Here is a 27,083-nt window from a genome sequence, read left to right on the forward strand (position 1 = left end):
GACAGAATTTAATTAAACAAAGAGACAAAATATTAAGTTTTCAAAGATATAGGTTAAAACCATTAACTGATAAAATCTTCCTTTCTACCTTTTAATAAGTTAAAACTAAAAGTTCTTGACCACCCTCCCCCCCAATTTAGGTATAAAGTCAGCAGATGGGGGTTCGTTTGTTGTAAAACTAGTGTCTGTTGATGAGATGATCTTTGCAGAGGTTTGTTTATGGAGATTAACAAGAGTATTAAATTAAACCTTTGCTTTGTTTTGAGGAAAACTGATCATCTATATTAACACCTATCTTCAGACCCCTGAAATGCAATCACTTGGAAGAAATGGGTGTGGTCTTCAGAGACTCAAAAAAAGGCCATTCCAGGAGCCAAGCTCATTCTTCCACAGAACAGGGAGGCTTTGGAACAGGTTTGCAGAGACTTCTGAAAGACACTGCCACCACACTGTGAGGTCCTGATCACTGAGCTGACTTCATGTTATTACTTCTGTAGCAAGCATTGGTTAGACCACAGATATATTTCTTAGGTAAGTACCTAATTTACAGAAGAGGAGCTCCCCACTATTTTCTGAAACCAAAACTAACAAAATGTCTGAATTTTACCTTATCGGCAAACTCACGTTGTTTCTATGAAATGATCACATTTGCTGAATTTTAAAAATAACTTCATTCCTTTAACCTATTTATGAATTAAACTATTTTGTCATCTTGTCTTTCTACATGTCTTTGGAATTAATTAATTTGATAATTTCTGGTCTATTACTTGATGTATTCTTTGACTGTATGGATTATAAGGACTCAGAATATAGTGTCTACATATTTTGAAATTTTTTACTTAGTACAGGTAAATGGGTTAGAAGTATTTTATTATCTATCTCTCTCAAGTATGTTGTTGTGTCAACCAGTATATTCCCAAATTGACAGTGCCAGGAACAATAAATAGGCGAGAAAATGCTTGTTGATTGAATTTACATAGTTGCTTAGAAAACAATGGTTGTTTTTGCTTATCATATCTAGCAGAGTAAAGGTTTGATTCTGGTCAAAGGTCTAAGTTCTGGCTCCAATACTTACTAGCAGTGTGATTTTGGACAAGTCATCATGATCGGGTGTTTGTGACAATGAAGTGAAATAACGAAAGAAAAGCTCAGTTAGCTGTCCTTCCCTAAACCAATCACTGGTGAGTAACATTATGATTGATTTTCAGACCAGTCAGGACTCACCCCCTGAAGCTACAGATTGGTCCAAGCAATTTAAAGGACACAAATACCTCAGAAAAATGGAAATTCTTTTATATAGGAAGAAAGAGTTTGAGGATGTGGATGTGTATTGGTTAGGCAACCAATACAATTTTCTACAGAGCTGTATCTTTCTTAGTGCTTCAGTTTTCTATTTCTTTCGCCTGAAAACTAAAGTCTGATCTGCTCCAGTATTATTGAATCATAACCTAATTCAAACTATGCTTAGACCTTTGTCTCTCCAGGACAGAAGGATAAGTTCTTCTGGTTTTCTTCCCTCAGAAAAATGAACTCAGACATCCCACAAGTCTTCCAGAAAGAACTCACCTGCCTCAACTTCCTTCTAGACCCAGTCACTATAGACTGTGGGCACAGCTTTTGTAGACCCTGTCTTTGCCTTTTTTGGCAAAGAGTCTCTATTCCTGCCCATTGCCCAATGTGCAGAGAACCATCACACAAGATAGCCTTTAAAATCCATATTCTTCTGAAGAATCTGGTGGCCATTGTCAGAAAAGCCAGTCTCTGGCAATTCCTGAGTTCTGAGGAACACATGTGTGGGACCCACAAGGAGACAAAGAAGATCTTCTGTGAAGAGGACAAGAACCTGCTGTGTGTGCTGTGCTCTCACTCTCAGGGGCACGAGCCTCACAGACACTGTTCCACTGAAGGGTCTGCTGAGGAACACGGGGTAAGTGGTGCCTCTGAGGGTACTATGGAAGCCGGGAGCTTGTATAGCTAAGAGATTATGAGGACAAAAAGGATCATGATGATGATTAATTCATCCTTTACTTAGTGTCAGGTATTGTTCTCTGCACCAGTGACAAAGCTATCAGTAAAATACACAAATATACCTGCTTTTATGCAGTTTGTGCCCAAAGGGACGGTGTTAAGTAAATGGTCATTATTATTTTCACTTTACAGTATAATGCTCAATGCACTGTAAGGCTACCAAAACTACAAGTGAGAAGAGGCCTTGATATAGGAAATATATTTGATAATACTGGACAAATAAGTAGGAAAATAGTACATTGGAAATACCAGGGGACTTGAATCAGTAGACCTAGTTTTTGAGGCAATATGTTTATCTGAAACTTAGCCACATCACATGAAATCTTTGTTAGTCTCTCTAGCCAAATGATTACATCCCATGTTGTGGTTCTACGGTTTGAAATCTCTCAGAATCGATAATTATTGAGTGCAAGAAATGAAACACTTTGATCGTTCTACTCTCTCTAATGTACTTATATCTGACATTCCTTTCCTCTCTCCATCAGTTAGTGTTTGAAATCTATGGTGACATGTATTCATTTTTCTGATGCTCAAATTCAAAGTTCTTTTGCAGGAGAAACTTTTAAGAAAAAATTTTTAAATATTCTAATATATTTATTAATGGTTCATAAATTTTCACTAAAACATTATTTTGTTATTAATTTTTAATATAGTAATACAATGAGAACAGTGTAATTATATATGCTTTTTTAAGAAAAAAATCTCGATTTAATGTTTAGTGATGGAGTGATTTGCAAGTCTGGTTCTAATTTCAGTTTATTTAGGTATCTAGTTTTAGAGGCTGTTACACTGACAAAAAAAAATCTCTTTCTCTTTTCTTCTTATTATTAGCATATTCTTTATTACAAGTCATAATTTTTCTTTATGCCCTTTACCTGACCTGTCCCTCCCCAAACCTCTTGTCTCCTTCTCCCCATTTCCAGTAACCTTAGGTTTGTTCTCTCCTTCTGAAAGTTGGATGAATTGTCATGGTTCTTTCTTTCTTTCTTTCTTTCTTTCTTTCTTTCTTTCTTTCTTTCTTTCTTTCTTTCTTTCTTTCTTTCTTTCTTTCTTTCTTTCTTTCTTTCTTTCTTTCTTTCTTTCTTTCTTTCTTTCTTTCTTTCTTTCTTTTCTCTCTCTCTCTCCTTCCTTCCTTCCTTCCTTCCTTCCTTTTCTTTCTCTCTCTCCCCCCTCCCATCCACCCTTAGCACTCAGTTATAAGTGAGAACATGTGATATTTTTCTTTCCTAGTTTGGCTTATTTCACTTAACATAATTTTCTCCAGACTCATCCATATTGCTGCCAAGGGCAGAATTTCATTCTTTTTTATGGATGAGTAGTATTCTGTTTTGTACACATACCACATTTTCTTTATCCAGTCATTTGTCGATAGACACTTAGAATGGAAAGACAACCTACGAAATGGGAGAAAATATTTGCAAACTATACATCTGACAAGGGATTAATATCCATAATATACAAAGAACTCAAACAACTATATAGTAAAAATCAAATAATCCAATTAAAAAATGGGCAAAGGAGATGAATTGACACTTTTCAAAGGATGACATATAAATGGCCAACAGGTACACGAAAAAATGTTCAGCATCACTAGTCATCAGAAAAATGCAAATCAGACCACATTGAGATATCATCTCACCCCCGTTTATATTAAAAAGACCAAGAATAACAAATGCTGGCAAGGATGAGGGAAAAGGGGAACTCTTCTATACTGTTGGTGAAACTGTTAATTAGCACAGCCACTATGGAAAACAGTATGGAGCAACCATACTGCAGATAGAGCACACAACTACAGATGGAGCAACCATACGATCCAGCAATCCCACTACTGGGTGTACCCAAAGGAATGGAAATCATAATGTTGAAGGGATACCTGCATCCCCATGTTCATTGCAGCTCTATTTATATCATGATATTTTAAAATTCCACCAATTAATTGTTGAAGATTGGTCTTCATGTGCTGAGTGCTAATTTAAAATGTTTTAACTGTTGTTAGTTGTGACTTCAATACCTAATATCTCAAGGTTCAATATGCATATTGAGTGAAATTAATCATTAATAAAATCAATATCTCATAAGTGGAAAGACTGGAATTCAAAGCTAGGACATATGATTTCAAAGTCAGTGCAGTAAATCCTTCTTACTTAAAGTGTGATCCACAACTAAGTGCATCTTCTGGGATCTTGTTATAAATGCAGATTCTCTGGCCCCACTACAGATCTATTGATTCTGAATCTGCTTTTTATCAAGATAACCAGATGATTTGCATGTGCACAAAAATTAAAAAGCACTGTTCTAAAACGTGATGTCTGGTATCAAAGAGAATTCAACTTCAAATGGTTTGATACCTAGACAATTTTAAAAGCCTGAAATGAGTTATATTTGAGAGTGTCAGACAAACACCTGTTTGTTTCTTTTTCTTTTTCTTTTTTATTGAAACAAACATAATTGATTGTATGTGTCTGTGGGATACAATGAATATCAATATCAAATGTTGAATGTCAATACCTGTGTGTTATATGTGAGCTCAAGTCAAGATAATTAGTACACTCAACATTATACAATGTAATCATTTTTTTTTTTTTTTTGTCTTTACCAATTTCTCGCTAACCCTTCCTCCCCTTTTCCCACCTCAGGTGGCTTCGGTTCTGTTCTCGCCTCTTGAAAGTTCAACAAATGGTTGTGACTGTTGTATCTTTCTTTCTTTTTAAAATGTATTTGTTTATTTTTTAGCTCCCACTATGAGTAAGGACATGCAGTATTTTGTGACTGGCTTATTTCACTTAACGTAATTTGCTCTGAATTCATTCATGTTGTTGGGAATGGCAGAATCTCAGTCTTTTTTATGACATAGTAGTATTCCTTTATGTATATATACCACCAGTCATCTGTCAATGGACATTTAAGTTTGTTCCAACTCTTGGCTATTGTAAATAGAGCTATGATAAACATGGGAGTGCAGGTATCCCTTCAACATGATGAATTCCATTCCTTTGGGTATATCACCAGCAGGGGGATTGCTGAATTAAGTGGTAGATCTATCTGTGGTTGTCTGAGGAAACTCCAACTGTTTTCCATAATGGGCGCACCAGTTTACAGTCCCACCAACAGTGTAGGAGGGTTCTGTTTCTCCACATCCTTGCCAGCATTTGTTATTCTTTGTTCTTTTGATAATGGCCAGTCAAACTGGGGTGAGGTGACATCTCACTATGATTTTGATTTGCATTTCCCTGATGCTTAGTGATGTTGAGCATTTCTTCATGTGTTCATTGGCCATTTGTATATCTTCCTTCGAGAAATACCTATTCAGCTCCTTTCCGCATTTTTTAGTCTGGTTACTTGTTTTTTTCACTGTTAACTTGTTTGAGTTTGTTTTATATTTTGGATATTAATCTCTTGTCAGATGCATAGTTTGCAAATATTTTCTCCCATTCTGCTAGTTGTCTTTTCACTCTGGTAATTGTTTCTTTCTATGCAGAAGCTTTTTATGTTCATATAATCCCATTTGTTTATTTTTTCTTTTATTGCCTGTGCTTTTGAGGTCTTATAATGTATTTGTTCAGTCCTACTTCCTGCAATGTCCACGATGCTTTCTTTTAGGAGTTTTATATTTTCAGGCCTTGTATTTAAGTCTTTAATCCATTTTGAGTTGATTTGGGTATATGGTGAGAGGTACAGGTTGAATTTCATTCTTCTACACATGGATATCTAGTTTTCCCAGCACCATTTATTGAAGAGGTAGTCTTTTCCCCAATGTACATTCTTGGTGACTTTGTTGAAGATCAGTTGGCTGTAAATATGTGGGTTGATTTCTGGGTTCTCTATTCTGTTCAATCGGTTCAATGTCTGTTTTTATACCAGTACTATGCTGTTTTTATTACTACAGCTTTGTAGAATTATTTGAAACCATGTAGTGTAATGCCTTCAGCTTTTTTTTGTTTTTTGTTTTTTGTTTTGCTCATGATTGCTTTGGCTATTTGGGGTCTTTTGTTGTTCCATATGAATGTTAGGATTGTTCTTTCTATTTCTGTGAAGAATGTCATTGGTATTTGATGGGGATTTCATTGAATATGGAGATTGCTTTGGGTAATATGGACATTTTCATAATGCTAATTCTTCCAATCCAAGAGCATGAAATGTCTTTCCATATTTTTGTATTCTCTTTAATTTCTTTCAGCAGTGATTTTTAATTCTATTTGTAGAGATCTTTCACCTCCTCAGATAAATTGATTCCTAGGGCTTTTTTTCTTTTTTGCTGACCATTTTAAATGGACTTGCTTTCTTGATTTTTTTTCTGCTAGTTCATTGTTGGAATATACAAATGCTATTGATTTTTGTATATTGATTTTGTATCTTGCAACTTTAGTGATTTCATTTATCATCTATAAGAGATTTTTTTGTAGAGTCTTTAGGTTTTTCTACATGCAGGATCATGTCTTCTGCAAACAGAGACAATTTGACTTCATCTTTTCCAATGTGGATGCCTTTTCTCTTACCTGATTGCTGTGGGTTGTACACTAATACCATATTAAATAGGGGTGGTGAGAGTGGGCATCCTTGTCTTGTTTCTGTTCTTAAGGGAAAAGCTGAAAGCATTGGTGATGTTATTGGTGGTGGGTTTGTCATATATGCCTCTCATTGTGTTGAGATACTTTCCTTCTATATCTAATTTGCTAAAAGTCTTTATCATGAAGGGATGTTGAATTTTGTCAAATGCTTTTTCTGCATATATTGGGACAATCATATGGTTTTTGTTCTTGATTTTGTTGATGTGTTGTATCACATTTATTGACTTTCCTGTCCTTATTTATGTTGAGCTGTCCTTGTATCCCTAGGATAGATAGCACTTGAACATGGTGCATAAGTTTTTTGATGTCTTGCTGTATTCTGTTTGCTAATATTTTATTGAGGATTTTTACATCTAAGTTCATCAGAAACATTGGCCTATAGTTTTCTTTTTTTGTTTTATCATTTTTGCAGGAGAAAGTCTTAAAGCAAGTAAGGATTTTATGGAGAAAGATTGAACAATATCAGGATAATCTAAGTAAAGGGAGCATAAAAATGCACCATTTTCTTGTAAGTATGAGACCATGTTACCTTAGAACCAGCTTGAGAAAGATATGCTAGAAACATTTCCATTGGGAACTTGAGCTGAGATCCTCATATGCCATTAGATTCTGTGCTATGTGTGTTAACAGGAAAAGCAACCCAAATTTTCAGTGTAATGATTACTCAGGTTTTAGGAAATGTTTCTCAGATAGGTTCAAAGTCAATTCCATGGGTATTTCAGGCAGAGATTTCTGTATGAGATGAATTCTATAAAATAAAGGATATATAATTGGGTACTGAAGTTATTTCATAATGCTTAATACAGTGATGTTCAGGGGGAAAATAGAGGGGTGTGAACAGTAATCAAGAAGTGTGTCTGTGATGGTGAAAACTGATAGCACAGGAACTAAACAAGATATCAGTTCAAGTGGGAGAAAATAGAACATGATGAAAAGCTGGAAAAAAGAGCAAAACAAAAAGACTGGGGGTGGAGAGTGAGAATGAATAGATAAATATTGGAAGGAGATATGCAATGGGATGAGAATTATTGTTTTTATAATGGCAAGGCAGTGTGAAGCCTGTGGCCTTAGAGGGCAGGAAGATAGAAATTAGAAGGTTGGAAATGAGTTTGAGGGCTCGAGGTTAGAAATTTTATAAACATCTTTCTTGTTTGATGATATCTGATTCTGAGTTTTACACACAACATGTTTTCCAAAAGTGATTGCTCAGGCTGTGAAGTAAGGAGGTTTGAGATGACAGCCTAAATTATTAACAAAAAGATCAGAATATATTACATGTAATGATATATTACACTTAATAATCATAAATTTCAATTTTTTTTTCAGGTAGTATTTCAGATTTGAGAGGATATGCATAAAATAAATCAAATCTGAAAGGCTTTTCTCCAGGCGTTCTATGAATTTATGCATTAGATAAAAGTTGAAGGAAGATTGTTTGGCTCTTTATATTGTTAATAAAGAGTGGAAAATAAATGACAGAAGAAGCAGGATGAATTTATGGTTTCTGAGAAGTGGGAGGGCATGAATTAGGGTACATGTATAGGGTAGAGAACATGAGTCAGAGAGAAACAGATGAGGTTTAAGTGGAGGAGGATAAAGTCAGCTTGGGTATGTGATCTAGGAAATCCATGTCCTTGCAGGGCTATGAGTTAAGATGGGAAGAGATGATCATGGATGAGTTTGAGAAGTTGCATCCACTTCTCTACGGGGAAGAAGAAGAACATTTAGAGAGACTGAAGAATGACCGTCAAGTGATTTTTGATAAATACTGGGAAAGTGAATTCAAAGTGGAGCATAAGAGGAAATAACTAGAAGTATAAGAGGAACTGATGGAAGTGTGCCATAAACCAAGTGTAGAGCTGCTACAGGTAAGGACTAAGGATGCGTTTTGAAGTATTTTATATTAGTTGATGTTCACATCTTTGCCCTCAATTTGTTATTTGCTACCAAGGATATATTACTTCATCTCCTGAGTCTATGGTGAGGGTTTTTCCCACTTGGGAATAACAGAGATAGACTGCACCTCCTAACATAACTATCAACACCAAGCTTTCCAGAACTGTGAAAGTGGATTCCCCAGGGAATATTCCCTTCCAGACTACCCCCTTATCCAGCTCACTTGTCTAAAAACCAACAAGGAGCAACTTACTCATGGAAATTTAATTCTTGTCTTCATTGGGTAATGTATAGAAACTTGAAACAAGCTAATATTTACTTCCTCTTTCTGTATGGAAGTTGTAGTTTTGAAATGCTCTCAATTTGACACATATTATATATATTGGGGACAAGCCCTGGGATAGACCGCTTTGCTGGTGGTTTATAGCAATGCACAGTCATTAATGTCCTTTGGTCTCTTCATTCACCCTCAAGATTGTGAATTCATCAAGAATCTAGATTTTTGTCAGTATGATTTTCTGAGATTATCCTTAGATATGAAAACAAATTTGTGAGGAAGGTTGTGGTCATGGTAGATGTTAGTTTTCTGAACTTTCCTAAACCCAAAGTCTGGGTAAGCAGAATAGACAATTTCTACAGAAGTCTAAGATTTTCTTTTTCTCTTTACAGGATTTTGGAGACACACTGACATGGTGAGTTTGCTCCTCAGTGCAAACTGGAGCACCATGAGTGCTATGAAAAAGATCAAGCTGTTTCTAACAAAGTGAAGACATAATTTATTAAGAAATTAAATTAGGAGTGTGTGTGCCTGTGTTCATGTGTGTATTCTTGAATATGTCTTCCTATTCTCCTTTATCAGAAGTTGCTCTTTTTTTTCTTTTTCCCCTGTGTGGCTCAGGGAGCCATGTTTTGAGGGCTCAATGCAGAAGTTTCTAGAAGATAGCTACCTATGTTTTCAGGATTCAAAATCATAAACATATTAAGGTGTATAGACGACTTTGTTCCAGATGGTAGGTGAGAGAGGCAAGTACCTCTGAGAGGTAGGGGGTGGAAGTAGGCAAAGAAGCATTGTAAAGATAAAAAAAATCTCTACGAATGAAACAACTCCATCCCAAGATTATGGAGGTACATACACAAAAATATCATGGAAGGTTTTATTTATTTATTTATTTTTATTTTTATTTTTTTGGTGGCTGGCTGGTAAGGGGATCTGAACCCTTGATGCTCTAACCAACTGAACTAACCAGCTAGCCCTCACAGGTTCTGATGAATCACTTTCAATTGAAATCTGTTATTTCTTAAACATTGGCTCCAGAAAGATTAACTAACTGAACCTCCCTTTCTGCAGGAGTAAGTGTGTGCAGCTGCACGTGCACCAGCTTGTGAATCCAGAGCTCAGTATGTGGTCCATCACTGGACTGATGAGCAGGCTTGACTGTTTACAAGGTGAGGTGCAGCCCATCGGTGGGATCACTGCACAGTGTCTTCAGTAATGGTTTCTATGGGCAATCTTTCCCTCTTTAATAATCTTTTATTTAGGAGAAGAGAGCAGACTATGAATAGGCATTTACAGTCATTGTTGTACTATCAAAATATGGACAAAACTAAATGAGAGATGTGTTTCAGTCCTGTAATAAATTACTTAGGAAAAGGAAACACATTGAAAAAGGGCTCCTTGAGTCATAGAGCTATTCTCTGACACAATGTCAATTGTTCAATGAGTCATAGAGAAGTTAGTATTAATTCAGCACATTCCAGTTTCAAGTCAGTGCAGTTAATTGTGGCGGGGCTACTAGTGTTTTATTGTTAAATATTTTCAGCTCAAGTTTCATTGTAATTGCATTTGTAACAATGTACATTTTAATTTATGTAATTAGAAAAATACACAGATAATTTTATATATGTAAATGCAGAAACCAAGAATTTACAAACAACAATAAAACAATTTGGTGGTCGATGAAGCCTTTATATAGAACTACATTATAGACCACAATTAGTCTAGCAGGGAAAATAACAGGCCTGACGAGAAACCAGGCATAAAAGCCATTAAATTCTTAGTAGGAAACCACTTCTAAGAAGGCATGTTTAGATTTTTCTCTTCATATTTTGTAGTAATTTGCTTGTTTAACAGGCATACTGTAATATCCCTAGGAAAGTGGTAATCATTATATTCAGTTCTGAGAATCTCCCTCCCCTCTCGCCATCCCAGAAGACAAGGGGTGGTGGAAATAAGTTGGTTATATCTCTATGGACATGCTTCCAGTTTTTCATATGCCATGAAAAGAAGCCAAGACCTTCTTTCCCTTTATAATCTCTGAATTTTTAATACTTTTTTTCATTGTGGGTAGGCATTTTCTTCCACAAATATCCTGGCAGCCCTTGAATCTGATATTTTCCAGCCAGAAATACCTTTCGGATCTTTGCATGTTTTTTCCAGTAAGACTCTAGGTAGACTTTCTAATCTCATAAGAATTTAAAAAGCAATTTTGACAGTAATATTATCTTTTTCCACAGTGGAGATTTCCTTCAGTAATGAAATAACCAATTACAATATCAGGCTGTTCCATGTGAGACGTTTGATGTTGAGACGTGACCATTAAGATGAATCTTTGACTTCTGACGGATCTAACTATTTTGCTCCATGGGGAGCCCAGAGCCTTAACTCTGGGAAACATTATTGGGAGTCAGACGTGGATGATTCTAGGCAGTGGGCTCTAGGAATCTGTAAGGATTCTAAGATAAGAAATAGCACAATGCCAAAAACTGGGAACTATTTTTCTTTTATGTGTAAAGAAGAATCATTGCAGACTCTTTACCACCACCCTGATGTTTCCTCACTGCGTAGAGAAACCTTGAGGTAGGGCTGGTGTGTTCCTTGGTTTTGAGAGTGGAAGTGTGAGTTTTGTGAATGTTGCCAAGAGTTCCCTCATATGGCATTACCCCACTGCCTCCCTCAGTTTCCCTGTCAGGCCTTTCTTTTGCCCTGGACACACATGATCGGGGATAAGTCAAAAACCTGATGTGTGCCTGGGAACTCCATATCTGAGGGAGCCCTTCTCAGCTGAAACAAATCAATAATACTTTACTATTTTTTAAGTTTTTTGTATGTACTTTAATGTAACCTTATTTTCTTATTAAATATGAAGATAGTGTAAAATGCAAAATTTTTTTGGCTCGGTTTTCTTTTAATTAAAATGAACAATTGATTTTCGGCCAAAATAATATCTAACAAATAAAATAATAATAATATCTGAAAAAAAAAAAGAAAAAGAAAAAAAGAACATTTGTGCCCATTACCTATAATATGTTCTTTTTTTTTGTTTTTTTTACCTGCTTTGTGACCTGAAGTCACCACAATGTAGGGGTTGGTAATTCCATCTTTTCCTTTCTTTCTTTCAGTAATTTAGTCTTAATAATTAATGCAGAAATATTACAGACAGATCTGATTACCTACAATGCTTATGTCAGTCTGAAATATTTTTCTCCCTCATCTTGATCAAATAATCATCAATTCACCCTCAGGGGTAAAAAACCTATTTTATAGAAAAATTTCCCCTGATCCTCAGGGCTAGGTTAGGCCTTTGTTTATATGAACCCAAAATAGTTGGTCTTTTATTTTATAATAGTATAAATTGCAAGAGATAAAGGAAGTGTCTCTTGCTTTCACTGCTATATTCCTAGCAGGTAACACAATGTATAGGACATAATGGCACTAAGCAAATACTTGAGTGGATAAATTAATAAATGAAAGAGATGATTATCATGTTGGGAATAGGGTTTGATTGCAGTGTGCTAGTCTGTAATCTCTGCTATAGTTTATATAGTATACAGTATCTGTATATTTACATTACATTACCTATAGACTTACACTTCTGAATGGAAGACAGATAGTTTTGGAACACATTTCCAACCATTTCTGATTAATAATTGAGAATAGTTAGTAAAAGAAATGCTATAAACCACTGAAAAGGACTTTTAAAATGAACCAGTGTGATAGAGAATATTGAGGATAATATGAAATAAAGAAATACTTTAGGCTAATGGTTCTCAGTGTTTGGTTCCTGTTCCGTGAACATCAGCATCACTTGTTAGAAACTAAAATTCTTGGGTCACACCATTCTGTGGTTTATCAGTCATTCCAGGAGATTCTGATAAATGCTAAGGTTTCAGAAATGGTGAATTCGGCTGATTTACAGATACAAAGGTGTAGTAAATTTCTTACACCTGAGAAACAAATTGTGGCTAGAGACAATGTGAATCAATAAGGCTGATTAAATATTTATTAATAAAGTATAATGGTGGAGATTAAGATCTTAAAAAGAGTACTGAGGAATCTGGAAATAAGAAAAATGGATAATAGCTTATTTTCACGGAAAATACACAGTTATCTTTCTTGAATGGTCAATGACTAAAGTAGAAAATAAAAATCCTTTCTTCATTTTGGTAAATACAGGAAACAGACTATAGTCAAAAATAATACCCCCAAAGTAGGTAAGTGTACAGTAATGAATTTAATTTGCTTTCTTGAAGATCAGTCAGAAAAGACATTAGAATATGATTTTTTTTTCTTTTTTTTTTTCTTTTTAAAGATAGCCAGTAAGGGGATCTGTTAACCCTTGGCTTGGTGTTGTCAGTACCACGCTCAGCCAGTGAGCGAACCGGCCATCCCCATATAGGGATCCGAACCTGTGGCCTTGGTGTCATCAGCACCGCACTCTCCTGAGTGAGCCACGGGCCGGCCCTAGAATCTGATTTTTAAATATCTTATTTTCAGAGGTACTTAAAATTCTCGAAATATTATCATTTAATTAGAAGATTCCTCTGTGTTACATATAAATATGTGCTAGATATATCTACACAGCAGGAGTCTTCAAAAAGTTTATGGAAAGATTCATTATCTTTCAATTCCATTATTCTATGAACATTTTGAAGTACCCTCATATAAATTTTGCATAACTATACATTTTGTACTATATATGGATGTCAGTAATACTAGTTTTAAAACAGTGTTCTTTTATGGGTCAAAATATCAAAATAATTTTCAGAGATGTCCATGGTACTATGTTATCATCTCATGACACTAACAATTAAGACACAGGACAAAAAGACCATGACCAAAGAGAAAGCCTAAGACTCACCTGATGTAAGGATGCTTGAATTTTTTACTAAACAGGAAGACACTGCAAATGGGTATGAAAGGATGGAATTCTCAATAAATATGCTGATATATTTTCACAAAAATCAATTTCAGGAGCATTCAATGTGAGAAGCAACGGGGGGATATCATTTTTACTCTACATTAGAAATGAATTTCCTAATGAAGAAACAAAGCAAAATTTAAGTACAGGAACTGCAGGCTAATTTAACTGCCCCAAATTTAAGGATTTCTGTTATCAAAAGAAAGTGAAATACTTGGAGAACTACCATAGCACATAAAACTAGCAAAGGCTACATAGCTCAAATACATAAAGCATGCATACAATCTATAAGAAAAAAATATGCAGTTCGTACCTTAGAAAAAAGTCTGAAACAATTACTTCACAGGAAAGGAAGAAAGAAATAAATGTGAAAATATTCTCAATCTCATTTGTTATCAGATAAATAAAATTAAAATCACAATGACTATGATAAGAAGAACATTTAAAATACAGATTAGGCTTTGATAATGATGTGGAGCAACCCAAAATATTCCTAGCTCTGGAAGTTAAAATCAGCACAACTGTGTGGGGAGCAATCTTTTTTTTTTTTAAATTTTAAATTTTTAATTTTTTTATTGAATCATAATTGATTATACATATTTTTGGGATTCAATGTTGACATATGTTGATCAAAACAATATTACTAGTATGTATATTGTTACAAATGTACTTGTTCTTTATGCCCCTTGTCCAATCTCTCCCTATCCCCCTCTCCCTCCCCCTCCCACCAGTGATAACCCTAGATTTCTTTTTTCCCTCTGAAAGAGTAACGGTTACTCTGTTAATTTGTTGCCTAGATGATCTGTCCGATGCTGAGAGGTGTGTTCAGGTCCCCCAATATTACCATAGAGCAGATACTTCTTCTGTCACTCTGGAATGGGCTTTGTGGAGAGAGACACCCTCTTCTTTTCTTTGGTCTCTGCTGGTGACTCTCCTTGTGTCAATGCACTCCAGTGGCTGGTGGACCATCTGCATGGTGGTTGTGATGTTTAGTCACTTTTGTGGCAGCCGTGGTTACTGTGGTGGCTGTGGTGGGCACCCACATGGATGTGATGTTTTTAGCATGCTCCTTGGTGCTGGTGGTGTGCCTGGTTGTGGGCAGGGAGTCCAGTCCCTGGCTCCATACCTCAGGTCCCCGGGCGGCCCAAGGCGCTGGTGGTGTGCCTGGGCTGGAACTAATTTTTTGTACTTGTTTACTTCTAAAACAGGAGAACTTCCTGTGGGAGCCAGTACTTGAGCTGTGTGGTTGAGCTAAATTGCTGCTTTGCTGCTGTTTCCCTTGGGAAGGCTTTTTGTGCAGCTCAGGGTTTAATGGTTGACCTTATAGGTACTTCTGGCTCTCCAGAGACCCAGTGGATCTGGGTTGTGTAGAAACTCTGATCTGGGCCTGAGTCTTTTCATCAAACTGTACCCCATGCAAGTCTGCATTCCCGACCAGTCTTTTCTGAGTGGTCCTGTGCTGATTGGGGGGTGGGTCGGCTGTCCTTGCTATGTCCCAGTGTTCTCCCAGTGGACCCATCTCCCCCACCACCCATGCTCCAAACACTTCCCTTGGGATGCGTCCTGTGCTGGTCTCTTGCAATGACTCATGGACCTCTGAATGGCTCCCCTTTTCAGCCGTTCTGGCTCCTTGCTCCTGTGTGGGTCCACAGGAACCCTATTAGTGGTCTTGCTGTCCTGGGGGACACCAAGGCCCTCTTCTCCCCTGCTACCTTCAAGCAACTGCATCCAAAGGTCACAGCTGCAGCTTCTGCTGGCTCCTGCTCCATGTGCTCAGCAGTTCTACGCTCCAAGCAGTTTTTTCTTTCTCTCTTCATGGTTTCTCCCACCTTCAAGAACTCCATAGGTATCTCCTCCTCTTCCTCTGAGCTCCGGCAGTCCCACCTTGGCTGTTGTTACATTTTTATAGTTGTAAATTAGTTGACCTGTGGGAGAGAGTGACGCTGGGGACCGTCTGTTCTGCCATCTTGACTGGAACTCCAGGAGCAATCCCCAGTAAAGCTGAAGTTGTGCACAGTACCACTCCTGGATGAACAGTCTAGACTAGAGCAAGTCTGGTGTGTTTACCACCAAAGTGGCCATAACACTATTGAAAATCACAAAAATATATATATTTTTAATCCCTGGGATCAATCTCAATTCCATCAGTGGTGGAATAGATAAAGAAATTGAAGCATATTCCTATGAAAGAACAAATAATACAGTGAAAGTGTAAAGACTAGAGCTACTTGTAACAAACCAAACAATTTTCAGAAATTCAATGATAAACTAAAAAAGATGGCAGAAAAGTACATGTGATAAAATATTTCAATGAAAAGAATAAAATGTTTTTATGAATTTCAAAACTGTGCAATATATTATTGAAGGTTACAAACACAGATGGTAAACTATGAAGATAAGCATGGGTATGAAATAAAAACTTGCAGCCAGTTGGTCCTCTGAGAGCCCCGAGAACATGAAACATGAGAAGGGACAGACACTGGGCTTTAGAGTTAAGGGTGATATTTCATTTCTTCATGAGTGGCAAAAATACAGGTGTTTGTTAATTTCTTTTTCTTTCTAACTTATACGTATTCTATTCGTGTTTTTGTATCCATTAACTACTGAATAAAAATCTGTAACACTATAAGTGAACAAGACTATTATTAACCAAGCAAACTGACGCCACATCCCAGGCAACGCTCCTGGGCTCTGCACACCAGAGGACCAGGATCTTGGTATTCTGTCTGGGCAGAAAGGCCTGGGGTGGTGGGGGTATTTGGGGATAAGGCTAGGTTGGGATATGCGGGGCAGAATCTTCCACCAAATTTGTCTAGAGGCAGAAAGGTGTGTGGAAGGCCAGAGGATGTCTGCACCAGAGCCTGGAGATGGTGGCTGTCACTTGTCCCTGCCAATGTATACCTGTGGGGAGTCACATGCAGTCTCATAGGACATCAAAGGCATGGTGGTTGAGCAGGGCATGGGCATCTGTTCTTGGCAGCTCTACTTTCCCTCATCAACCACTCTGTAGTCTACAGTGGGACACTGGAGAAATTAGCTTCCAGTTCCCCAGCTTTCAATGACTGTTTTTATTTATTTACTTTTTCCCCCCTCTTCTGCCTTCAGTGAATCTGACTACATACAGCAACTTCTCCAGGACACACACAGGACCATAGATTGGACCTTCCCAGTGCCCCAGGCACATGCAGAAGCCCAGTGCTGTACTGGTCTCTGGGCCATAGCCTTCTGTCCCTCTGCCCAACACAGACACCTAGAGGTGGCAGCAGCAGAGTTGTAAGGTGGCTGGCAATGTGAGAGTTTTGAAGACTGCAGGTCATATTTATTTCCAGAATGATGACTCCTAGGGAAATGCACTTTGGCACTTAGGGTACAGTGAGGCATGCTCCCTACCCAAGAAAGGACAGTGACATCTGGGAAAATGCTTTCAAGGCCCCTTTTCACCTTGGAAAGATCCCAGGAGTTGCCAGGGATGGGCAGTGTTCAAAGAATCAGAGAACATTTTATCCAAAAGTGCTGGGCACTTTTGAGCCCAGTTTGAAGGCTCCTAAGACACTGAACTCGGGAGGGTGACACTGAGCTAGGGCCAGGAGTTTTTAGCCCTTGAATATGATGATGTTAAGCCTGAAAGGGCTGCCAAGAAGACAGCCTAATAATGGGACTAGCTAGTCCCACCAACAGTGTGTAAGAGTTCCCCTTTCTCCACTTCCTTCTCAGCATTTGTTATTCTCTGTTTTTTTGATAATAGCCAGTCTTACTGGGATGAGATGATTATATCAATGTGGTTTTGACTTGCATGTCCCTGATACTGAGTGATGTTGGGCATTTTTTCATGTATCTATTGGCCATTTGTAAGTCTTCCTTTGATTAATGTTTATACACCTCCTTTGCCCATTTTTTAATTGGATTATTATTATTATTATTTTTACTGTGAAGTTGAGTGCCTTGTATATTCTGGATATTAATCCCTTGTCAGGTATATAGTTTGCAAATATTTCCTCCCATTCTGAAGGTTGTCTTTCACTCTCTTGATTGTTTCCTTTGCCATGCAGAAGCTTTTTAGCTTTATATAATCCCATTTGTTTATTTTTCCTTTTGTTGCCTGTGCTTTTGAGGTCTTATTTATGAGTTCTTTTCTCAGTCCTACATCCTGCAGTATTTACCCTGTGTTTTCTTTTACGAGTTTTATAGTTTCATGTCTTCTATGTAAGTTTTTAATCCACTTTGAGTTGATTTTGGCATATGGCAAGGGGTACAGGTCTAGTTTCACTCTTCTACACATGGATATGCAGTTTTCCCAGCACTATTTATTGAAGAGGCTGTCCTTTCCCCAGTGTATGTTCCTGGTGTTGAGGGTCAGCCGACTGTAAGTATGTGGACTGATTTCTGCATTCTCTATTCTGTTGCATTGGTCCATGTGTCTTTTTCTATGCCAGTATCATGCTGTTTTGGTTACTATAGCTTTGTGGAATCGTTTGAAGTCGGGATGTGTAATACCTTCAGCTTTATTAATTTATTTTTTGTTCAGGATTGCTTTGGCCATTTGGGGTCTTTTGTTGTTCCATATGAATGTTAAGATTGTTTTTTATATTTCCGTGATGAATGTCATTGGTATTTTGATTGGGATTGCATTGAATATGTAGATTGCTTTGGGTAATAAACATACACTAACTTCATATATATCAATATTTATTTCCACTGAAATAAGAATTTATGCACCAGTACTACACTCATTTAATTATTTTGGCTGATATGTTTGAAAATCTCTATAAGTGCCCTCTCACTATTCTTTCTGTGTGTGTGTGTGTGTGTGTGTGTGTGTGTGTGTATGTGTGTGTGTGTTTCCTGAAACTTCTGGGCTATTTTCATTTTTTTTTCTCATGAATATTATCATCTATTATGTAATGCACCTTTTACACAAGAAAATAATTGGGTTGTTAATTTCGTTTCTAAAAATCTTAGTGATTTATATTATTTTTTATAAGTATGTTTCTTATAAGTAAACAATCATAAGCTCAGAAATAGTTACACTTTTCTTACTGAAATTTATATTGTTCTTTTGTATATCTAGAACAATGTTTACTAACAGTGATGATAAATTCTTTTCCTAATTGTAATTTTATTTTTCTTATTTATTTTTTTATTTTTATTATTTATTTATTTATTTACTTATTTACTTATTTTTAAATTTTATTTTGTCGATATACATTGTGGCTGATTATTGTGGCCCCTCACCAAAACCTCCCTCCCTCCTCCCTCCCCCCCTACCCCCACCGATGTCCCCTCTGTTTGCTTATCGTATCAACTTCAAGTAATTGTGGTTGTTATATCTTCTTCCCCCCCCCCCGGTTTTGTGTGTGTGTGTGTGTGTGTGTGTGAATTTATATATTAATTTTAACTCCCACCAATAAGTGAGAACATGTGGTATTTCTCTTTCTGTGCCTGACTTGTTTCACTTAATATAATTCTCTCAAGGTCCATCCATGTTGTTGCAAATGGCAGTATTTCATTCGTTTTTATAACTGAGTAGTATTCCATTGTGTAGATGTACCACGTTTTCCATATCCACTCATCTGATGATGGACATTTGGGCTGGTTCCAACTCTTGGCAATTGTAAAGAGTGCTGCGATGAACATTGGGGAACAGGTATACCTTCGACTTGATGATTTCCATTCCTCTGGGTATATTCTCAACAGTGGGGTAGCTGGGTCGTCTGGTAGATCTATCTGCAATTGTTTGAGGAACCTCCATACCATTTTCCATAGAGGCTACACCATTTTGCAGTCCCACCAACAGTGTATGAGTTCCTTTTTCTCTGCAACCTCGCCAGCATTTATCATTCACAGTCTTTTGGATATTAGCCAACCTAACTGGGGTGAGATGGTATCTCAGTGTGGTTTTGATTTGCATTTCCCAAATGCTGAGTGATGTTGAGCATTTTTTTCATGTGTCTGTTGGCCATTTGTATCTCTTCCTTTGAGAAATGCCTATTTAGCTCCTTTGCCCATTTTTTAATTGGGTTACTTGTTTTTTTTGTTGTAAAGTTGTTTGAGTTCCTTATATATTCTGGATATTAATCCTTTGTCAGGTGTATATTTTGCAAATATTTTCTCTCGCTCTGTTGGTTGTCTTTTAACTCTGTTAATTGTTTCTTTTGCTGTGCAGAAAAACTAATGCTTTGAAGCATTAAATCTGAATTTGCCACTAACAAAATAAGACTAATTTGTGAACAAGTAAAATTATTTTTAATATATTAAGTAAATGTCTTCTTGTTAGTATTACTACAGGTTGTTCACCCATGAGGGATATTGATTTTTTAATAAAATTTCCTTTATCATCCCATCAGATTTTTTCTTTGCTCTATCAATTGTTTTAATAGATTACCTAATGATAAAAAAAAACCTGATCACTTTCCAGAAATAAATCCACTTGCTTATGTTTTATTGATAACATTACAAGTGTTTAAACAAATTTTCTCAGCATTTTCTGTGTCAAGAAAATCACACTTATGCAAGACTTCTGGAAATATAAAATTTATTCCTCCCTATTTTAGCTTTTGACAACCTAGATTTTAATTGCTTTTTTCTTTCCCCAGAGTAATCAAACCTAAGGAGAAACATGAAAATTATTTAACATTAAATTAAAGCTCAAGTACTTTCTTCATTTTCTTTCTAGATAATTTTTTTTTATATGTACTTAGGGGAGAAGAATCAGGGAGAAAAACTCCTATTATAGTGTTTCAGACACACAGACTGGATGGTTTAACACAAACTTTTTGATTAGCCAAAAATTGAAGAAAAGGTGAATGGTAGATATACCAAAGTTCATCTTAGTGGTATCATGTGCAGGGTATTTTGGAGTATCCATAAAGCAAATGCACTTCACAGGGCCTGGTTGCAAATCCTTGCAATTTCAAATATTGACCTTGCAAAGGACAGGAAATTTTCCCCAGGCTATAGTCACTGTTGTAAGATAAAGAATTGTAACACAGCAAGGTTGCTGGCTCAAAGACAGACAGGTTCCTGATTGATATGTAAAGATACTGGGAAATTATTCCAAGAAGAGAATGTTTGCTAAAATCAAGTTTTTGTTAGTGGGTCGACTTAATCGCTTTATAGAATGTCACCTTGCTGGTGTTACTAAATGTTATCAGTCTCTATTGTTAAACTTGTTAAACTATACTGAGCAAAAAACCCACCTATGTTCTCTTCCTGTAACTTCCTGGTCTGGAGAATAAATGCAGGAAGAGAACCCCAATTCGGGGTTAATTTCCCAAATGGAAGGAATGGCTCTCTCTTGAGGGTTCTGGGAGATTAGCCCCTTTTTGGGGCTTCTCACTGCTCAGAAGAGATGGGCTTTGAGTAATCTTTGGCGGCTCTGTCACCCAGGGGAAAAGGGGTGGCAAATCCATGAGAGGCAAAGCAACAAATTGTGACCCCAACATGATGAATTCTGGGTCCATGGATCAGAGACTGACCTGCCAAGCCTTGGAAAGGAAAAGAAACAGGATGCCTGAGAAAAGAAACAGGACGTCTACTCATCCTGTCAAGAGGGAAATTCCAGTAAGGGGGACTCACCCTGGTAAAGGGGATCACAGAGGTGTCTTTCGATTAAGCGATTGCATGCCTGCTGCAGTGTTTAGCTAGGGCTCTGCCCAGAAGTTTTGCTTTCTTACTTTCTCAACTTTCTATCTATTCTTGTGATGATGGGTAGTTTACTGTCTAAGAGGGAAGTTCAACATAGTTCAGTCCTTCTATGTCTCCTTAAGGCAGTAGGTTATAGAGTAACTAACCATCATCTAACTAAACTATTATTGATTATAGTGGTTTGGAAATCTTGTGGAATTGCTTTAAAACTTATTCAGAACCTTAACAAAAGGAAAAAACATGTTTATGCCATTAAAAAGGATGAAAAGCAATCCTTGCCTCCTCCTTCTCTCCCCCCCATCTCCACCTTTGGAGTGAAATAACTCATTTATTCCCTTGATGGAGTCCTGTCTTAAAGAAGGACATAACATGGGAGTTGATGCTCACCATGTCTTTCCTGTTGTAAGAACTGGGACTCAGTCGAGACATGAAAACCTTTGATTCTCCTTGTTTGAAAGATTTAAAAGAGCATAACAGAAAATGGCTTACATAGTACTTTTACTAAGGAATACTTAGAATCAATTGCTAGTGGGTATAATATGACCCCTTGGGATTGGAAAACACTTGGAAAAACTGTTTTAACTCCTGTTCAATATACTGTATGGCTACAAGAATATCGGGAAACCTTACATGCTATTTCACTTGAAAATTTATGAAATGAGGTTCAAATTAGCATGGACATGTTACTTGACCAAACAGCTAGAGCAGCCATAAAGGCTTGGGACAAAATTCCTGAAACAAAATCTAAACTTCAACCTCTTGCTTCCCCTAATGTGTTTTGGATACAAAGATTAGATAAGACTCAGCCACTGTTGACATTATCTGTTGAACAAAAATTAATTACAGATTCGGGGGGCTGATGTTACCATAATTGGTAAAAAGGATTGGACTCCATATTGTAAAAGTAACTTCTTCGCCAGTTACACTTACTGGATTAGGTGGGTTCAAAATTCCTCATCAAAGTAAATATATTTTGTTGTGTACTGGCCCCAAGGGACAAACTGCCTCCATTATGCCTTATGTTCCAGATCTCCCTTGAACTCTAGGGGGCCGAGAACTCCCTGCTCAATGGGATGTTTATATTGGGACATCTTCAAAATTTATCATGATGGCCACAGCCACACTCCCATCATTCAAGTTACAGTGGACCCCTGGTCCTTCAGTTTGGGTGGAACAGTGGCCTTTGACCTTCCTAAATCTCAAGTAAGTAAACAAAGGAGGGGTATTATAGATATAGGACTGGCCTCTCATAAACAAGTCTTTAAAGCTCTGTTTACACTAAATTTTTTAAACTGTAATTCCCCAAAATTAACAGCCACAGAATGACACTTTATACCTCCTAAAAAGAGACTTGGACCCTTGGTTTTATTCCACCACCTGCTGACAGGACCACAATGGTTGAGACCTGTCAAATTGTTAACATGGAGGAGAGGGTATGTGTCTGTTCTCTCACCCACAGGGCCGCTATGGATTCCTGCTAAAGCTGTTAAGCCTAATGTGGAACCCCAAACCGGACAGGGAATTGAATCTGATCCCCAAATCTCAACACCTCGCCATCACACCTCAGTCCATCTCACCAGGGATGGTACACATCAGAACACCAGTAATGAAAATAATGACAAGTTCCAAATTGACCCGGGGCAAATTAGAAAACTTCAACAGTCAAATAGCTTTCAATAGCTCAGCCCTTAATCTCAGTAACTCATTTGAGAAACAAAAACTAAACTAAAATCTACCTGTTTAACTAGATGGTCTCAAATTTTCTGACATCCAGCTCATTATCTTAAACAGACTTCTAAATTCTCTTCTAGTCTCATCTATGTATTTCTTCACAAAATCCTCTGGTAAAGTTCTATGCCATTTAAAAAAAAATAGACAAATCATTAGCTAGGCTAACTAGAAAAAGAAGAGAGAAGACCCAAATAACCAAAATCAGAAGTGAAAAGGCAGACATTACAGCCTATACCACAGAAGTACAAAGAATCATTAGAGAATATTATAAACAACTCTACACCAACAAATTTGAAAACCTGGAGGAAATGGATAAATGTTTGGACATGTATAGGCTACCAAGACTGAACCAAGGAGAAACAGAAAACCTGAACAAACTACTAACACGCAATGAGACTGAAGCAGTAATCAGCAGTCTCCCAACAAAGAAAAGCCCAGGACTGGGTGGCTTTACTGCTGAATTCTACTAGACCATCAAAGAGGAATTAATACCAATTCTCTTCAAGCTGTTCCAAAAAATTGAAACTGAGGCCATTCTCTCAAACTCATTCTATGAGGCCAGCATCACCCTGATACAATACAAGACAAAAATACAAAAGTAGAAAACTATAGTCCAATATCTCTGATGAACATAGACACATGCAGAATCCATTAATATGGATTCTTTATCACCATCTGAGCATTCCTAATTGATTAGCTTTATATAATTGGTTCCAGTTTTTCAATAGTACAAACAGTTCTCTGTGAATTTCCTTCTGTCTTTGTGCCTTTGTACAATTAATTTTGTAAGGAACATTCACAGACTGGAATTGCACTGCCAAATGACCACAGGACTTAGACTCAGAAGTATAAATTTAGGCAAATAAGAAACCCTCTGAGCCTTGGTCTCCTTAATTGAGAAACAGATAAATGTCTGGGCCCTGTGGCATTTGAGCTTATGATGTGACAACATAAAGTTCAAGAGCAGGAGTAAGACTATGATCAGGAATAAAGAGGTCATATCACAAAAAGCAGAAAATTCTCATATATGCATTTTCCAAATTTTCTACAAAAGCATGTATTCTTTGTATTATAAAAACAAAAACAAAATCAAAAACAAAAAACAAAATCAAGGACTGATGCTTTAAAAGAAGAGCTGACATAAAAATTCTATGGAAAGATAAATGCCAGATTCCAGTCCCCCTTCATAGGCTTAGTGGCATGACACCTGCCTGGAGACTCCCAATTCCAGCTGACACCTCCCCACTTACTGATCTCACCTACCCAACTTCCAGGTATGAATATTATCATACTCTCCTGATAAAGAAAGTGATGTAATGTCCAGCAATCATACTGCAAGAACTCAACACCTACAGCTTCACTGTTAGGGAACACTCATTCATTTCAGACATTTTAGAATAGGTATGGAGATACACACATATATATGTGAATAGGTATGGAGACATACATACATATATATGTATATGACATTTCTGTTGCCTTCCCTACTAGACATTGCCATGGCTGAAAAAAATAACCAGGTAGAGATCACCTGGGTAGTCCATAGCCTATATTAGACATAGGCAAATGGCAGAGACAGAAAATGCAAGTCTTTGGATCCTTTATTTTGCACCTCAGCATGATGTCTGATTTTCCCCATCACTCTTTGAAAATATTTTGTGATAGGAATTTTATTCTTCTCCTTTATCTACATCATGCCATTATCTGACTTCTCCATAGCCCATAGAGTAAAGAACAAGAGAAACCACCATAGAGATAATATTTACAGGAGGATTAAATTTTCCATCAATAAATATCAGATGGAGACCATAGTTAATTCATTTTAAATATAAAGAAACCGAGGCTCGGAAAATCAGTAACTTGGCCAAGATCTCTGAGATAGAAAGTGGTGAAATTTAGGATACAAATCTAGACCCTGTAATTCCGGAGCCCCGAACCAACACTTAAGTCTACTGGATTTGGGATTAGCCAGAAAAAAGTTCTGAATGCAACTGAGTGGATTTGTGTGTTGAAGCATAGTATACAAACCCAAAAGTATAAAAATAATAAGTGCATATCTCAATAAGTTATTCAAATGGAACACAACCAGTAATCTGTACTCACAAGAAATAATATAGCACCAACTCCCCAGGACACCCCCTTATGTGCCTATCTCAAGATACTGTCCTGTCTTTCCAAAAGGCAACACATTTTATAACTTTTGACTTAGCTTGGCTTGTCACTAAACTTTATATAGATAGAATTATTAGGAGTGTACTTTTATATTGTTTATTGTTTTAAGATTATTCATATTTTTGAATGTGGCTGTACTTGGTTCTTTCTCTGTATAGTATCCCATTACAAAAATAAAACTCATTTTATTGATTCTTTCTATTATTGATGCACATTTGGGTTGTTTCCAGTTTTTCCAATGATCATACTTCAAGAAACCAACACCTATAGCAAAACAGTACTTCTAACGTTCTTCTGCATGATGAATATATGCAGGTATTTTTACTGGGTACATACCTAGGAGTGAAATTGTTGGGTCACCAATGTGTAGATGTATATCTTTATGAGATATAACCAATGGGCTCCCAAAGGGTACATGACAGTTTACACACAGCACTGTATGAGAGTTCCAGTTGCTCTACATCTTCACCAACACTTGATACTGTCAGTGGTTTTTACTTTAGCAATTGCATAGCAGTGTCACATTGTAGTTGTGCTTTGCACTTTTCTGATGAGTAAGAATGTGCAGCAACTTTTCATATGCTTGTTGGGCATTTGGTTATCTTTTTGTGAAATACCTAGTCAAAGTGTTTGCCCATATTTTTTAGTGGATTGTTTTTTTTTTTTTTTTTTTCTTATTGAGTGTATATTATTAACAGAGCAGATAGAGACTAAAGGAGGGAAGATCATGTGGAACTTGCCTCAGAAGCAGAGCCCTTGGTGCACTATGCCTGCATGCCTTGTCCTGAACAGGAACTGTGGCTGACCCATGCTCCATGGCCACTGGTGTTGGCCATGTCAGGAGGACCATGAATCCAAGTGCATCTGAACTCAGCCCAACATCTTGTCAAAACTTAGGAACTTTAAACATGAAATATTTAATATGTCACAATTTCTGTGGACCAGAATAAAAGCACAGATTAGCTGGGTGCCTCTCTCTCAAGGCCTCTCATGAGGCAGGAGATGTGGTCTTGACTGAAGATTGACTGTGGGAGGATCAGCTCTCAAGCTCGTTCATGTGGGTACTGGCAGGATTCAGTTTGGACTGGGAGCCTGAGTTCCTTTTTGCCTGTTGGTCTGGAAATGACCTCAGTTCTCTGTCATGTGGGTCTCTACATAAGGCAGCTGATAGCTGGAGTTTGCATCTGCACTTTGAAAAATATAATGGAAAGAGAGAAAGATACAGAGAGAGACAGAGAGACAGAAACAGACCATAACAGTGAAAGAGAAAACATTTGAAAGAGGCAAATGACAGCTTTTTTTTTTTGTAATACAATTTTGGAAGTTTAAATTGACTAAATATTTTTGCCACCCCCCAAATCATTTCCTGAAATCTTATCCCTCAATGTGATGATTTTAGGAGCTGGGGGCTTTTGGAAGTAATCAGTTCCTGAGCATGGATCCCTCACGAATGAGATGACTGGACTCATACAATGGATTCCACAGAGCTCTCTACCCCTCACGGGTAAGGATACAACCTCAAGTCTGCTGTTTTCAAACCCAAAGAGATTCCTCACCTGAACCCAACTGTACTGGGACCTTGATCTCTACCTTCCATGCTTCAGAACTGTGAGAAATACATTTATGTTGTATATAAGCTACCCAGACTATGGTACTTTGTTATAGCAACCTGAACTGACTCAGACAGAAGTGACATCCCATCATTTGTGTTGCTTTCTGTTGGTCAGAAGGAAGTGACTAACCACTTTGTGCTGGGAGCCATTCATTGTGGAGCCTGCCACCACACAGGCCAAGGTAAAGCCTGTGAGGTAAAGCCATGGGACTGATTCTAATAGGAAGGCAATGA

The 27,083-nt window shown here is 37.2% G+C and overlaps 1 pseudogene; it reads left to right on the forward strand.

Annotated features, from left to right (window-relative positions):
• The first annotated feature begins 1,525 nt into the window (after positions 1-1,525).
• LOC134376221 (tripartite motif-containing protein 43B-like) lies at positions 1,526-11,489 on the forward strand (annotated as a pseudogene).
• The last annotated feature ends 15,594 nt before the right edge of the window (positions 11,490-27,083 follow it).

Source organism: Cynocephalus volans, chromosome 4 (genome assembly GCF_027409185.1).
Source record: "Cynocephalus volans isolate mCynVol1 chromosome 4, mCynVol1.pri, whole genome shotgun sequence".
Lineage (NCBI taxonomy): Eukaryota > Metazoa > Chordata > Mammalia > Dermoptera > Cynocephalidae > Cynocephalus > Cynocephalus volans.